At 42.9% G+C, this 16663-nt stretch overlaps 1 protein-coding gene across 1 annotated transcript in view; it reads left to right on the top strand.

The window, feature by feature from the left end:
• The window catches only part of LOC122792202 (S100P binding protein), a 779512-nt gene that overhangs the window by 656786 nt on the left and 106063 nt on the right, over positions 1–16663 (top strand). The window lies entirely within an intron of this gene.

Below are 16663 nucleotides of genomic sequence, written 5' to 3'. Positions count from 1 at the left end.
CTATTCCATTCCCTTCGTTCGCATTCCAAACCAATCAAAAAAATCCCTTCCAGATGTTCCACCCACTCAAAGGGATCTTGCAGCTTTGGAAATTTCAAAGCTGCTTGCAAAAAGAGCAATTCAGCCAGTTCCAGCAGACCAGCAAGGATCCGGAATCTACTCCAGGTTCTTTAGTTCCAAAGAAAACAGGGACTGGAGACCAATTTTGGATCTCAGTATCTTGAACAAGTCAGTCAAGAAAACAAGATTTCGGATGGTCACGCTGCAGTCCATCCTTCCCCTATTGGGAAAGGAAACTGGATGTGCTCTATAGACCTTCAGGATGCGTACTATCACATAAAAGTGAACAGACGCTCCAGAAGATTCCTCCGCTTCAGGCTGGGAACCAGTCATTTTCAATTCAGGGCCCTGCCCTTTGGTCTCACCACTGCCCCCCGGGTGTTTACCAAATGCATGGCAGTGGTAGCTTCTCACCTGAGATGTCAAGGATTCCAGGTGTTTCCATATTTGGACGACTGGCTCCTCACAGCTCCCACCAAGCATCTTCTTCTAATGGCCAGGGACTACACCTTTCGCATTTGTCAAAATTTAGGCATTTCAATAAATTGCGAAAAGTCTGTTTTGTCGCCTTGTCGTACTATTACCTTCATAGGCGCAAATCTAGACACAGTCAACATGTCTGCGAGACTAACAGATCAGAGAATAACAGACATACACAAACTGGTCTCGCTCCTCTTCAGCAGCAACAGAATCAAAGCCAGGTTAGTTCTGAAAGTGTTGGGGATTATGGCGGCTGCCATACCTCTGCTTCCATTAGCCAGATTCCACATGAGAATCCTTCAATGGATGCTCTTCACGCAATGGTCATACCAGCAACTTCCGATGTCCCACACCATTATGATTACGCAAACATGCAGAAATCATCTTCTGTGGTGGATGTCTTCCCCTCAGCTCTTATTGGGAAGACCCTTTGTTCCTTCCCCTCCAGTTGCTACTCTGACAACGGACGCCTCCCTGATCGGGTGTGGGGGGGCATTATCAGGGCAGAACTGTCCAGGGCACATGGCAACCAGACGAATGCCACTTGCACATAAATGTTCTAGAGATGATAGCAGTGCTTTTAGCGTTGCAAGCCCTTCAAGACTCTCTTCCCTTGGGGACGATAGCAATCCAGACGGACAATATGTCTGTAGTGTGGTATATCAACAAACAAGGCGGAACCAGGACCTACCTCCTGTGACGAGAAGCACTCAGACTGTGGCAATGGGCGATTTCTTCTCAGCGGTTTCTGATAGCAACGCACATCCCGGAAGTCCAATCAAATCGGACAAGTTGAGCAGAGCTATCCTCATGCCTCACGAGTGGTCTCTGAAAGACTCTGTTGTGAGAGAAATTTTTCTCAAGTGGGGTCAGCCTTGCTGCGACCTTTTGCTACTCCCCAAAACAGCAAGTGCAGAGATTATTTCACCCTATTCCCTTTACCAGGCCAGCCCAGCTGAGGCGCTCTAATCCAAGTTTGGCCCCGGGGACTTCTGTATGCGTTTCCTCCCTTCCCACTAATCTCTCAAGTGATACAGAAAGCTATCGCTCAGAAGGCCTCGTTGATCCTCATTGCTCCTTACTGGCCTCGACAGGTTTGGTTCCCCTTTCTACATCATTTTCTGTTGGAGCGACCTTGGCATCTGGACCTAGTCCCAGATCTTTTGATCCATCAGTCGGGTCAGTTTCATCGCTCCCTTCCCTCTCTGAACCTCACTGCTTGGTTCCTCCAATTCCAACCTTAGCCAGGCTTCCTCAAATATCTCACTCTGTTCGAGATATTTTGATAGCTTCCCATAAATCTTCCACTCGAAAGATTTATTTGAGTAAGTGGAAACGTTTCGCCTATTGGGCTCAAGGAAGGGACATATAGATCCTTTCACTGCTTCCATCCAAATGGTCGTTGATTTTCTAGCTGAACTCTTCCATGCAGGTTCATCTCCTTCTACTCTTAAAGTTCAATTGGCAGCTATTTCTAACTTTCATGTGGGCATTTCAGAGTCTGCCATAATGTCCCACAAGCTTTGCAAAGCCTTTTTGAAAGGAGTTTTTCTACTCAGACCTCCTATAAGAAATCCTCCTCCTTGGGACCTAAATTTAGTTCTTAGTTCTTTGATTCTTCCCCCTTTCGAACCTGCAGCCTCCTGTTCTTTAAAATTGCTATCCTGGAAGACTCTCTTTCTGGTAGCTATTACTTTAGCTTGAAGAGTTTCAGAACTTCATGCACTCAGCTGTCGACCTCCTTATCTGTTGTTCCATAAGGACAGGGTATCTTCTGAACCAACCCGTCCTTTTTACCTAAGATAGCCTCGGCGTCTAACCTAAATCAAAGCATTGACCTCCCTGTGTTTTTTCCAGAATATTCTAATAGGTCTGAACAAAAATTGCATTGGCTAGATGTTCATCGTCAGTTAAGGTACTATTTGGATAGAACCAAACAATTCAGAAAATCTGACCAGCTGTTTGTCTCTTATGCAGAAGGCAGAAAGGGACTTTCAGTTTCAAAGGTATTATTATCTAGATGGCTAACATCTCTGATTTCCCTTGTTTATGAAATTAGACAACAAAAGCTGCCTAACAAACCTAAAGCCCATTCCACCAGAGCTTTGGCTACTTCTGTAGCCTTCCAAGACAGACTGCCTATTGACACCATTTGTGCAGCGGCTACTTGGGCTACTCCTCACACTTTCATTTCTCATTATAAGTTGGATTTAGCTTCTAGGCATAGAGCTAACTTTGGTTCCACTGTTCTCAAGAGTCTGTTCCGTTAGGCCACCCGGGACAAGGTGCTAGGGGCGCGGTCCCATCCAGCAAGAATGAAGGAGATAGACAACTTAACATATAGAAGTTATGTTCTTACCATAACGTTCCATGTTAGTTGTCTTCTTCTCGCCTTCTTTCTTGCGTCCCACCCTCCTTCCCCCTGGCCTGGACAGACCTAGAGGAGTTTGATTGTGACCTCTCTTTCTACCACCTCTTTGCGATAGGTATATGCTCTGCTGTGCATATTTCCTAGATCAGGCTTAGGTCACCCTTTCTCTTTCCCTTTGTTTATAGAGGTGGACTCTCTTCCAATTTTTCCTGGTTGTATTATTAGCTGGGCCTAGCTCACAAACGAGATCTGAGGTAATTCACGCCTAGCATTGTGGGATATAGGGGCAGCCTCGAGCCGGTGGAACCAACTCTCGAGCTTTTAGAGTGGCAGTCGGGCCGAGGTCGGCTCCGAACCCATCCAGCAAGAAAGAAGGCGAGAAGAAGACAACTAACATGGAACGTTATGGTAAGAACATAACTTCTATTTTTTGATAAGGGTTCGATATTTCGTGATCGACCTTTAGATGTTCGATAATTTAAGGTTCTGATCACGTAATATAGACCCTGCCTTGTATGCCAGGCATAGCTCTCCCCTCAACAACCTGTTGGAGATAGAATACAAGGATAGGGCTTTGAGGTGGTCTGCATAGGACAATGTTACTTATGCACTGTATTCTTTTACAGAGGAAACTGTGACTAAGTCCGGTTGTTGGATGTGCCTGGTTGGGTATATACCAAAGGGGGGGGGGGGTATTGTACTCGATGATAGGTCTGATGGATGCTGAATATAATGGAGCAATGACCTCCTTGGACTTAGATGCCATACCTTTGTTTATAAGTTGCAAAGGTTAGAATAATTTCCCCCCTACTGTATAGACACGTGGTGGACAAAAGGCTAAATTAGTTTGTCTCCCCAATTCCTGACTATTGGGTCGACTCTTATGTGGGTGCATTGTCAATATGATGGTTACTAGGGTGGATGTCTTCCCAAAGGATACTATTCTGCATTTTTTGGCGTTTAGTTTTAGTCCATAGTTTTGACACAAGATATTTATCTGTCAGCCGTTCCTGGAGAACATTAACGTCTGGGGGGATTCTGTGACTGCTCCTGATTTGCAGTCATCTACAGATTTGGTCAGCTAGTGGTCCTTGACATTGGCCTTGACTTCCGAGAAGTGCCAAAAAAGAGCGGTCCCAGGAACGATCCATGAAAGACTCTGCTTGTGCCAATTCTGACTTCCTGGCTATCCACCAGATGATGCAAGAGTTTATACCCAACGTCTTGAATTTGTCAACAATGCCCAAGTGGGGTATTGTGTCCACTGCCTAGGCCAGGTCATGGTAGGCAGTGTGAAGTGTTTTGCCCTCATTGCTTGGGTGATCTTCTCAAAGAAGGCCACCAGGCTGAGTAGGCATGACATATCCTTTGTCAAAGCAAATTGAGTTGGGTCCGGTCCACTGTCTGGAGGTTTCCTATGCCATTATTGATCTTTTCCATGAGAATTCATTCTGTTGCTTTGCTTATGAAACTAGTGAGACTTATGGGTTTTCAGCTTCTATGCTTTCTTGGAAAAGGATGGATTCTAGAAGCATTGTAGAAGCGACAACTTAGTTTACAAAGCATTACAAGCTTGATTCCATCTCTAGATCAGGCTTTGCTGGTACCATTCTTCAGGGTCTCCTGGACCCTTTCCCTTCCACCCTCCCAAATGTATGCTAGGATAATCTACCCATATATCTAAGGCAGCAGTGATCAATGTGGATAGTACAGTTGTGCAAGTCAGCTTACCATATAAGTAAAATGTTCAAATAATCACTGCAGCAGTAGCCACTCCATCCTCCTTTTTGCTTTTTGATTATACCGAGTTGTGTATACGTCTATATTTTTATACCTAGTTATATCCTCTGAGCTCAGCCCCCCTTGTCAGTTGACACAAAATTATTTAAAGACTTGGGCTTTGAAACCTGTTTTTTTAGGCAGCTCAGCTCTAGCTGCTTAGCAGTTTGGGTACATGGAAGGTACCCTGAAGCTGGCTGTTATATCCTTGGCAGGATGTAGCCCATATAGCCAAGGCTGCTGCAGTAGTGATCATTTGAACACCTACTGTTATGCTACGTTGACTTACATAACAGTACTGTACTTTAGTTTCTAAAAATTTCCAGTGTAGTGAGCGGGACAGATTTTGATTGAACAATTTCTGTTTTTCCTCAGGCAACTGGTGCTGACTCTGAGGCGAGTATTTTTGTAATTTTCCCTTGTAATAATTTTTTATTTAAAAATATCAAATAAAAATGTAATTTGTTGTAACTGGAATTTCCAGAGTTTACTGTTGCTGTTCCAGCTTAGAAAGATGTCTTTATTATAGCTTGCAACATGCCAGGCATGCAGCCTGCAAGCCCCTAAGAGGCCAATTAGATTGAAGTTCCTTAGTCTTAAATATTTATTGTCTAATCCCATGTCTGACCCTTGTCAAATCCTTCAGCAGCTATGCACTTGGTAAACACCACCGCACCCCCCACACTTCCCAACGGGAATGGGTAAGTTTTTAATAGATTTGGGAAAAGTGTATTCCTCTTAGTCTCATTTTTAGGATTCTTAATTTCAAGCTCACACTAGTTTTTGTTAGCTTCTTTTGAAAATGAGAGCCATTTTTCCTTCTAAGGGCAAATCTTGTTTAAATGCTTCTTACTGCTTCTGTTTCTCAAGTAATCAAATGTTCTTTGAAGTGGTGGTGTAACTCAGCTGATGCCTCTTCTATGATGACAGAGGGAAACTGAAGTGGTGACTCAAATGTTTCAGCCTTCCTTCTGCAAGTTTAACGTTTCATCTCTAACTTGGGATGCTCTTGTAAAAGACAAAGTAACAGTCTGAGCAAACTTCTGGCAACTGGAAATTTAAAAAAACAGTGACAAGGTGGCTCCAAAAAGAAGGGGGCCCTCCCTAAAGCAAGGACAAGTCCAACAAGTGTGACTTGTCTTCAGATTTTGAACCCCTCCTTCCCACTCTGGTAATCCTTCAAGTCTTCCCCAAAATCTGGCTCTCCATTTCTCTCTTTGGCAGGCGATGTCAGATGTGTTCTGAGAGTGATGCAGATGTGTGACAGTGGGAATCCCTATCTCATTTTCAAGGGAATCCTTGTCATCTACCAGATCAAGCCTTTTCCCTTCTGTCATTCAGCATCTTTTGGCTCAAAGGGTAATAGAAGCTGTTATTTCCTATTTTTATTAGTGCTTCTGATTCCAAAGAAAGAAGCCTCATGGAAGACCAATCTTAGATCTTTCCCTTCACAAACTGACATCTTATTCCCTCTTTCAGTATTTTGGTAACTGTATTTATAGTGTGCAAACGTTCCTATAGCCTCAGATTTCAGAGCTTTTTTTAAGGTTTTCTGCACCTGGGTTACTCTCAGTTCTCTGCATTACTGTGGGAACACACTTGGAGCAGCGGATAACTCAAAATGTGTCTAGCTTCTGTGCAGTTGCAGACTACAAGCTATTCTCATTTTTCCTTATTTATGTAATTTGCTTATCTTTGTCTGTGTTAAATTATTTGATTTTTTTATGTTGAGTTTTTTCACCCGTTTCCTGGTGTCAGCATAGTCTGCACTGTATTGTATGAAGTTTCCAATTTTTCTTTGCGGAGTCTTTTCAAGAATTGGTCTCACTTTAATCTATTTCATAGACTGAGTTGCCAGGAGGATATTCGTCTGATTTTTCTCCTCACAGGTTTATATTCCTGGGGTGTCTTCCGAATACTTCAGTTCAAAGCGTTTTTCTTCCACATGAAAATTTTGATCCATGTCTAGGTCTATTCTTGACAACTTCCTGTCAGTCCAGCACTGCAGTAAAGGAATTTCTCAGGTATCGGGATTCTTGGAATTCAAGGTTCTCATGATTCATCTTTCTAGACGTCATGTGAGAAATATTCAGTGGTGCATGAAATTTGTGTGCTCCCAACATCAGCACTCCCTGACATTTCAAATTTCATTTTCGGGATTTGTAAAAAGGAAACTGCTTTGTTGGGGAGACCAGTTTTATCTGAATCCAGGTATTCCATTCTCCCTTCAGCTTCAGTACAGTCTGTAAACAAATATATCTCAGACTTTGCGTGAAGAGCTGTGTCTTTGAGGATAAAAGTGCATGAACTTTGGAAAAACAAGACTGCTCAAAACACACAAACATCAGAGATGTTAATAGTAATAAGTACACTCAACCCTGTCAATTGTTTGTGGTTCCTTGCACTTCAAGTGATTACATCACCAGAGTGTGATGCGGCACATATACTCTCTGTGCAGATTAGTTGCTGTAGCCTGAGATGTAGCTATTTAGCACAATTTCACTCTTCATCCATCTTACATTCTCTCAGTGCAAAACATTGTGGCAGTCGAGCTGAGAAGGACCAAGACAGACCCTTATGAATGGAAGTTGAATCAGGTGTGGGGAACATGTCAGATCTGTTTGATTCTATTCACAGCAACCTAGCAAAATTTTCCTCCATGATGACTTGCAGGCAGTCCTAGAAAACAGGTACATTCTCATCTCCTTGGACAGGAGTGATCCTGTGTGCCTTTCCACCATTTACACTTGTATCCATTGTGATTCTGACTATTCAAAGGGGCTCTAAGATCATTGGTGGCGACTGCTTTTGGCCCTGACAACAGTGCTTCTCAGTTTTGAAAATGACTGAGGGCAGTTCCTATGCACTTGCCTCACAGACTGATCTTAGTCACACAAGACTGGTTGTGTGATGCACCCCAACTTGAAACCACTTCAGTTAACTGTCTGTATGATAGTTTTAATATGTTTTAGGCCTATTTTCTGAGGGTATTAAAGGAGCAGAGATACCTGCTACTTGGGAAATTGTATATTAACAAATGGAAAATATTAAGTACCAAGTCCCTGTTAAGGCTAGTAGTTCTCTGGTCATCTAACATTTGTGTGAGGTACTACAGTGATTTTCCTGTTTCTGTTCCTGATCGTATTTGTGGTTGAAGTTACGCTTTCGTTTTTGTGGATATTTGTGAGAGATATCTTCTGTTCTGTCAAGGTGCATTTTTTTGGCCATTTCAGCATGTCTGCCAATGAATCTAGTTTATTCACATGTTAATATGTTTTTGAAAGGAGTTCTGCATACCCATCCACTTTGAAAAAAGGGTGGCTTCTCCTTGGGATCTTAATTTTATTTTGGAAAAATTAACATTTGCTCCATTTAAACCAGTTCATAAGACTGAATTGAGGTTCTTAATATGGAAGACAGTGTTGCTGATTGCTATGACTTCTGCAAGAGGGAGTGTCTAAGTTGTAAACTCTTGCAGATGATGAGCCTTATTTAATTTTCCACAAAGGTGGGTTTCTGTGTGAACTTATCCTCCTCTTATGCCTAAAGTGGTATCTGAGTTTACTTTGAGCCAAGCTATGCATTTCCATGCTTTTCTTCCAGAATGTGAAAGAGGGAAAAAAGATTCTTCATTGTCCACAGACAACTCCAATGCTATCTTGACAGAACTAAAACCTTCATAAGTTCTGCTCAGTTATTCATTTCTTTTGGAGGTAAGAGAAAAGGACAACCAGTGTCACAGCAATTTCTAAATGCTTTTTCCTTTTGTTCCTTTCATAACAAGTCAGTATGAGGCAGGGTCAAGGCACATTCTACAAGGGGCTTAGCTTCTTCAGTGGCTTCTTGATAAGGACTTGGACTCCTGAAGTATCCTGGAGACAGCAGTTTGATCTTCTGTAGATAATTTACAAAACAATATAAGCAAGACTCCTGTTACAGATCTATAGCAGGCTTTGATAGAACCATTCTCCAGGGCCTTCTGCACCCTCATGTGTCCTCCCAGTCCTTATAAGCAATAGTAGTCTACCTGTATAGCTAAGGCTTCTGCAGCAGTGATCGAATGATGAATGTAGTACAGTTGTATAAATAAACTTAACCATAATAGTAGATGTTCATATAGATCACTGCTGCAGTAGCCACTGCACCCCCCCCCCTTTTTTTTTTTTGCCAGGATAAAGACATTGGTTTCCACTTGCCTATAATTGACCTGTTTCAGGGAACTAGACTGTTTTTCAATTGGCATGAAATGTCTGAAAGGTTGGCGTCCAGACTGCTAATGTGCTCCAGCTGTGCTCAAGCTGAGAGTGGTCCTGGTATGTGTAAAGTGCCTTTAAGCTTTGGAAGCTAGCTGGTTGTTAATATCGCATGCAGGATATAACCATATAGCTTAGGATGCTGCAGCAGTGTTATTTGTACATTTGCTTTTATGGTAAGTCTACTTACTCCACTGTACTTTTCCTACAGATGTTTTAATTCATGGAAGACTCCAGGTGCAGTTTCCATTTGTGAGGGTCTGTCCATGTCCTGTTCAGCTTGTCTGCTGCATTATTTTGCTCTGAGCATATGTAGTCTGGGGGGGCAGATTGAACTGAGTACATTAATTCCATGCTACCATAGTTAGTCTGCAAAACGGGTGGCATCTGGCTCCCCTTTGTTTCTTTATGTACTACATCACTGTGATTGCTAACAAAGGGCCCAAAATCCAAGATGGTTCAGAGATTTGAGAGCATTTATTAGTCATCATTTCCTTGACAGTTTCATATTTTCACATTTTTGTTCCATAGATTTTATTTTACATTTGTTAACCGGGCTAGTCCAACTGGATACATGTCCATTTTCAGCAGAGGCCCGGGGAGATAAGCTCCACATTAAGTAAATAATACAGATCAGCATAAAAGAAAAAATAATTTTCAAATAAGAACTTAATATTGAGAGAAGTGAGTACAGAGTTTATGACAGAAGTACAGTACTATAGAGAAAGAGAGTACAGAGTTTAGCACAGCAGTACAGTACTATTGATACAAAGTCTAACAGAAATACAGTCCAATTTACATAGTAAAGGGTATGACATTAGTTAATACAGAGTTTAATACAGCAATATGGTACTATTTACATGATAATATTCAACATACTATGTTTGGAATGAAGGCACAGATTTAAAAAGTGAATTCAGGTAGTCCTAAAGTATAACTTAATGCACAAGAGAGTTTGTGTGTATGGATTTAAAACAGAATGTTGTACTCATAGTAAAAAGATAGTTAGTCTGTATATAGATGGTAGAGTTTTGCTAATAGCCGAATGAGTATACAAAGATCAAATACAGTGATATTTCCCTGGGAGTAGGAAAGTAAACAAAGGGGAGTTAAGTGAAAGATTACTCATTCCACAGTATGGGTTTTGGGTGCAAGGTATACAGTGATGTTGTACTGGGGAGTATCAGTCAGGGTTAGTACAAGGGCATAGCCATTGTGCTTTTAGGAAGATTTTTAGTTGCTTTTTGAAGAGTGGTAATGATGACTGAGATGCAAGTATGCTGGGAAGCCTATTCCAAGTCTTCCCCACAGAGTTTGAGAAAAGAGAATCACCTGCTCTGTTGTGGGATTTCTGGATGGTGACCAGTAGTTTATTTGCTGCGCGAAGAGTAGTAAGATTAGAGTAGGGAGAGATGAGGCTACTGAGAATAGGAGTATTACTAGGATGGTACAGAATCTTATGCGTAATGGTGAGTTGTTGAAACTCTAGCTTATTTTGCATTTCTAGCCATCCTAGCTGTTTGAGATTTTGACAATGGTGAGTTCTAAATGGGGAGCCAGTAGCAAATCTGGTATTATTGTTATAGGAAGTGGTTAGCTTATTAAGGTTACTTTTGGAAAGATTAGTATAAATGGGGGAGGAGGCATAGAGGAGAGGAGAGATCAGATGGGTCTGGGCAATGGTAGTTTTGGCTTCAGGGGTAAGGAAAGGTTTTATCCTATATAAGGAACCAAGTTTTCTGTTTACTGTTTTAATAGTAGAGTTGATGTGTGAGTCAAAGTTAAGGTTGTGGTCGATTGTTATACCTAAGAGTTTTGGTAGTAGGGTCAGGAGCTATAATTGTACAATTATTGGATGTAATAGTGAAATGTAGTGGAGTGGATTTTAGAATTGGAGTAAATAGCAATAGTTTGTTTTTTTGGCATTTAGGAAGAGGCATCGTTGTTGGAATCAGTTTTCCACTAGGTTAAATACTGTTTGGGTGATGGATTGGAGTTCAGAAGCAGTTGGGGCTTTGCAAATTAAAGTGGTGTCGTCTGCATATTGTATGCAGGTAGCCACAGGTAGATTTATACTAAGGTCATTTATGAATATAGAGAAAAGTAGAGGTCCGAGGATAGAGCTTTGAGGGACACCCAGGGTAATAGGGAGATGTTTGGACAGTTGATTGTCCCATAGGACAGCCTGCTGTCTGTTATGTAAGTAGGACTTAAACCATAGTAATGCCTGTGAGGCATGTGAGAAACATTTGAGTATGTTAAGAAGTATTTGATGATTAACCATATCAAAAGCTTTGGATAGGTCTAAGAAGAGTGCAGAGGAGAGCATGTTATTATTACGAAGTTGATTAATACAGTCTGTAAAGGACAGGCGAGCAGTGGTGGTACTATGGAAAGGTCTAAAACCATGCTGACAGTCAAAGTAGGTGAGTTTGGAGAAGGTGGTCAAGAAGTTGGTGGATGCATTTTTCCATGATCTTGGCTAGAGGAGAAAGAAGGGCTATTGGTCGAAAGTTAGAGAGTACAGTTGAATTACCACCTTTGTGGAGTGGGATAATGAGAAATTTTCCAGAGAGAAGGAATGTAACCTTCAGTGAGTGTTCTGTTAATTAGGATAGAAATAGGATAGGCTAGTACTTTAGCTGCAGATTGAAGGTATTCAGCAGGTAGGAGATCAGCTGAGGGAGTGCATGGTTTGTTTATGAAGTAAAGTATAGATGAGGGATGTAGGAACAGGTTTAAGTTGAAAGGTCGAGGGTATGCTTGGTAGGGAAGGTGAGAGGATAGAAGTAGTAGGAGGTAAGGTGTTTGCTAAAGATTGGGCTGTTTCAGCAAAGAAGATATTAAAAGCATCAGCAATCTGGATGGCAGTGTGAAGAGAGAGATCTGATGGGGGTTGGTGTTTTGGAGTGGCCTGGGTATAAAAGTCTGTTGATGCCTGACCAGAAGGTTTGTGGATTTTGTTGATGTTCATCGTGCATACAGCTGCAGTCATTACAGATGGGGTTCTCCTGCCGTCAGGCGGGTCCTCGGTCGGCCGAATTCCAAAGTCTAGGTCCGGCGTCGGTTGTTGCCGCCTTCCCTGACGTCAGTGCGACAGGGCTATATAAGACACAGCCGATGCCATTTTCTTCAGTCTTTTTTGTCGCGCGGTGCCCGAAGCAGAAGCAGTTCGCAAGTGCCGGTCGGCCAGCTCCTGAAATTACGAAAATTTGGAAACTGAAGTCTTCTTTAAAGCTAAGTACCCCATTGGGGAAACTTTTCTTGCCTCAGACCGATGTCAGACAAAGTTAACAATTGTATTTCTTGTGGGAAGCAAATACCGCATAAGGATTTCCATTCCCTCTGTATTCCTTGTTTAGGCCCAGACCACGACGTCTCGGGCTGTCGCTTTTGTGCTACTTTTAATAAACGCACTATTAAGCGTCGGGCGGAGTTCGCCCAGCATTTTTTTGGTAAAGCTTTTAACTATAAAATGTCGTCTGAGACTCCGACTACCGTTTTGTCCAAAAAATGCAAGGACAAAGACCGACACGCGAGGTCCGCGGTCCCCACCGACACCATGCCAAAACCGGCTACACGTGGTCCGGTTCTCAGTAAGGCGCCTACGCAGCCCCTGACTACCGACGACACTTCTCTGGCGGTGTCCTCTGTAACCGAGACCGCAGGTTCCTCGGCCCACACCCTGACTACAGCTACCGAAGCCACTGTGAGTGTTGAGCCTCTTAATGTGGACAGGTCTACTTCCACCCATGGTGTCTTCAGACCTTCTTCTTCCTTTTCCATCAAGGCCTTTACTAAGTCTAAATCAGCCATGCACTCCCAGAGGCCTGTTGCACAGGGCCATCTCCAGGCCCCATGCCTAAAAAGCAGATGCTTAAAATGGCTGAGGATTTAATCACTCTTATCAGGGGTTCCCAACCCCCACCGAACAAGAGACCCAGAGTGGAGGAAGAATCTCCCTCTTCTGACCAGGGCTCCATTATTTCAGAACATTCTGATGAAGAGGAGCATTCGTACTCCCCTTTTGAAGATTCTGATGCAGAACAGTCCATTCCTTTTGTATCCCCCCCAGAGGATTTCTCATTTGGGGAAACCTTGCATACCTTGAGGGAACACTTCCATTGGGAAGGCCAAGATTTTTCAGATTCCAAGAAAAGGCTTAGGGAATTTCTTCTGCTACCTCAGCACAGACCTCTGGCGATACCTCCTGTCTTGGACATACTTGATGTTTATTCGGAGGCTTGCCTTAATTCGGATTCCCTGCCTCCAGCCCCAGTCAAGCCTGATAAGGTACTACAGAGTTCCTAACTCACACCAATTTCTTTACAAAAGCCATAATGCTGACCCAGAAACCATTTCTCAGGGTCCCAAGGGAATGAAGGCCTCTACTGCTAAGAATCCATTACCTTCCGAAAGAGAGTCTAGATCTTTAGAAAGGTGGGGGAAAAAGGTATATACCTCGGCCACCCTAGCCATGAGGGCCTTAAATTGTCAGTTCCATATGCTTTAATACCAGCAGTTTCTGTTATCACAATTAAAGAATAAAATGTCACAACCTGAACAACCAGATCTGAAGGAGTTGCAGGATATGATGCATAGTGCAGAACAAGTGGGTAAGCACACCTTACAATGTGGTTATGATGCTCTAGAGGCCTCAAGTAGAGCTGCAGTTACAGGATCAGTCATTCGTAGACAGCCTGGCTTAGGGAACAAACCTTGCCTGATCATGCCAAAGCTAAATTACTAGATGCTCCTTTACAAAAGGATGTATTATTTGGTACTAATGCTGAGGAAATACTAAGGAAAATGGAAGAAAAAGCTAAATCTATGCAAACTGTTAAAGCTTTTCTACAGGTACAACTACCATGTTTTAGTAGAAATTGGCCTTCAAAAAACTGGTCCTTTCCAGCCACGGACAAGCCCCAAAGAGGTAGATACAGACTCACAAGGGGCAGAGGGCAATCTCAAGGATCATATAGAGGCAGACAATGGCAATCTCCAGCATCAAGAGGTGGCAAAGACAGTGCACAGCAATACAGGAAACAAACCCAATGACTTTCCCCTTTGCATGCCAAGCAAGGCTCAAGTGGCAGCACCCTTGGGAGGAAAGCTGGCATTATTTTCAAAAAATTGGCATATTGTCACAAAAGACAAATGGATCCTGGACATTATAAACAGAGGCTACAGATTTCATTTTCACACTCTTCCAAAAATGAGAGGCATGCCGAACCTGCCACACAATCAAAGGGCAGATGCTCAAATACAAATTTCAAAGCTCATGGACATGAAAGCTATTCAAGAGGTACCTACTCACGAACAAGGTCAAGGTTTTTATTCCAGACTATTCCTGGTACCAAGGAAGGGAAATGATTGGAGACACATTTTGGACTTATCCATCCTAAACACATTTCTACTCGTACCAAAATTCAAGATGCTCACCTTACAGCAGCTTCTTCCCATGCTGGGCAAGGGGTCTTGGCTGGTAACATTGGACCTCAAGGAGGCATACCTGCATGTCCCAATCAGACAAAGCTGCAGAAGATACCTCAGATTTCTTGCAGGTTCAATCCGCTATCAATTCTCTGCATTGCCCTTTGGCTTATCTACTGCGCCCAGAGTATTCACGAAATGCCTGGCATCAGTAATTGCCTACTGCAGACTTCAAGGGATACAAATATACCCTTATTTGGACGACTGCCTGATCCAAGCGGACAGCACACACATACTTCTGGAACATCTGGCTTATGTAACACAGTTATTGAATTATCTGGGATACACAGTCAACAAAGAGAAATCCAGGCTAACACCATCTCAGAAAATAATTTTCCTGGGTGCCAACTTGGACACAAACACCCAGATGGCCTATCTTACGCCAGAAAAACAGGGGCAACTAACTCAGTACTTCAAGATACTAGCAAATTGTACCAGGCTAACTGCAATGACAATCCTGCAGGCTCTGGGATTCATGGCATCTTGCATTCTTCTAATCCCATGTGCAAAGTTGCATATGAGGAAACTTCAATGGTACCTAAAAAAACCTATGGTCTCAACACAGCCACAGTTTGGAAACAATAATACCACTAATTCCATGTTTGCAAAAGGAATTTCTATGGTGGGCTTAAGCATGCCAAACAAATGCAGGTCTACCATTCTGCAAACCTCAAGCAAATCAAGTCATCACAACAGACTCCTCAGACTACGCCTGGGGGGCACACATGACAGACAGGTGCATTCAGGGCAAATGGTCCCAAAAGGAAAAGCAACCTACACATCAATCAAAAGGAAATGCTAGCAGTGATAAATGCAATTACAGCTTTCAAGTACCTCCTGCATCCAGGGCAATTATTAATAAGAACAGACAACACCACAGTAATGTGGTACATAAACAAACAAGGAGGAACACATTCATACCCCCTGTGCAGGCTGGCCATGTCACTTTGGAACAGGGCTCTGGAATGGCAAATCGAGCTTCAAGCACAGTACGTGCCAGGTATGGAAAACACGCTGGCAGACAATCTAAGCAGAAATATGACAGACCCTCACTTATGGAAGTTGCATCCTCAAGTGTTTACAAAGATAATCCAAGCCTGGGGAAGGCCAGACATAGATCTCTTTGCCTCCCACAAAAATCATCAATTGACAAAATTCTGCTCAAGGACATTTCATCCAAAGGCCTGGAGAGTGGACGCCCTTTCTTTCAGTTGGGCAGCACGGACAGTTTACGCCTTCCCACCTCTTCCTCTGCTGCCCAAGGTGCTTTTGAAAGCAAGAGCAGACAGACCAAAGATGATACTGATTGCTCCAGACTGGCCAAGACAGCACTGGTACCCACTCCTGAGGAGCCTAACACATTCTCCTCCCTGGACCCTACCTCTATTGCCTCCTCTTCTGACTCAGCACAGCTACAAAACTCTTCACAGTCAGCTGAAAACACTCAATCTGGCTGCATGGAAAATTCCTTAACACCACAACAGACCCTACTCTCCAAGGAGGTACAGGATGTCATTTTGGAAGCCAGAAGGCCATCTACTAGAAAAGCTTACTCCGCAAAATGGAAACGGTTTTGCGCTTGGAATGAGAAAAAGGACCAGGATCCTAGAAAACTGAATTTGCCTCAGATATTACAGTATCTAACTGAGCTGCTGAACAGTGGACTTTCATTCTCCTCTATCAAAATCCATGCCTCAGCCATTTCTGCAGAATACAACACTGATCCACCCTTATTCTCTCACCCACTCTTAAGACAGTTCCTCGGAGGGGCTAAGAATATAAGACCTCCAAGGAAACAACCAATCCCAGCCTGGGATCTTAATTACATTCTAGAAAAATTAACATTGCCTCCTTTTGAACCAGCTGCCTCAACAGATTTGCAATATTTGTCCTGCAAAACAGCTTTTCTTCTGGCTATTACCTCAGCTCGTAGGGTCTCGGAATTACAAGCCCTCATGTCTGTGCAGCCCTTTCTCATCTTCTATCAGGACAGGGTTTCCCTACGAACCAACCCGTCATTTATGCCTAAGGTAGTATCCAGGGTAGCTTTAAATCAGGCCATACACTTATCAACCTTTTACCCCAATCCTCAAAACAAAGGGGAAAGGCTGCTACATTCCTTAGACATCCATAGACAGCTGCGTTACTATTTGGACAGAACAAAGCCTTTCAGGAAATCAGAACAACTCTTTGTGTCCTATGCTGTAGGAGCTCAAGGGAAGCCAAT

The sequence above is a fragment of the Protopterus annectens genome, chromosome 1.part2, assembly GCF_019279795.1.
Source record: "Protopterus annectens isolate FY-2018-M chromosome 1.part2, PAN1.0, whole genome shotgun sequence".
Classification (NCBI taxonomy): domain Eukaryota; kingdom Metazoa; phylum Chordata; order Ceratodontiformes; family Protopteridae; genus Protopterus; species Protopterus annectens.
This window is presented reverse-complemented; position numbering and strand designations above follow the sequence as displayed.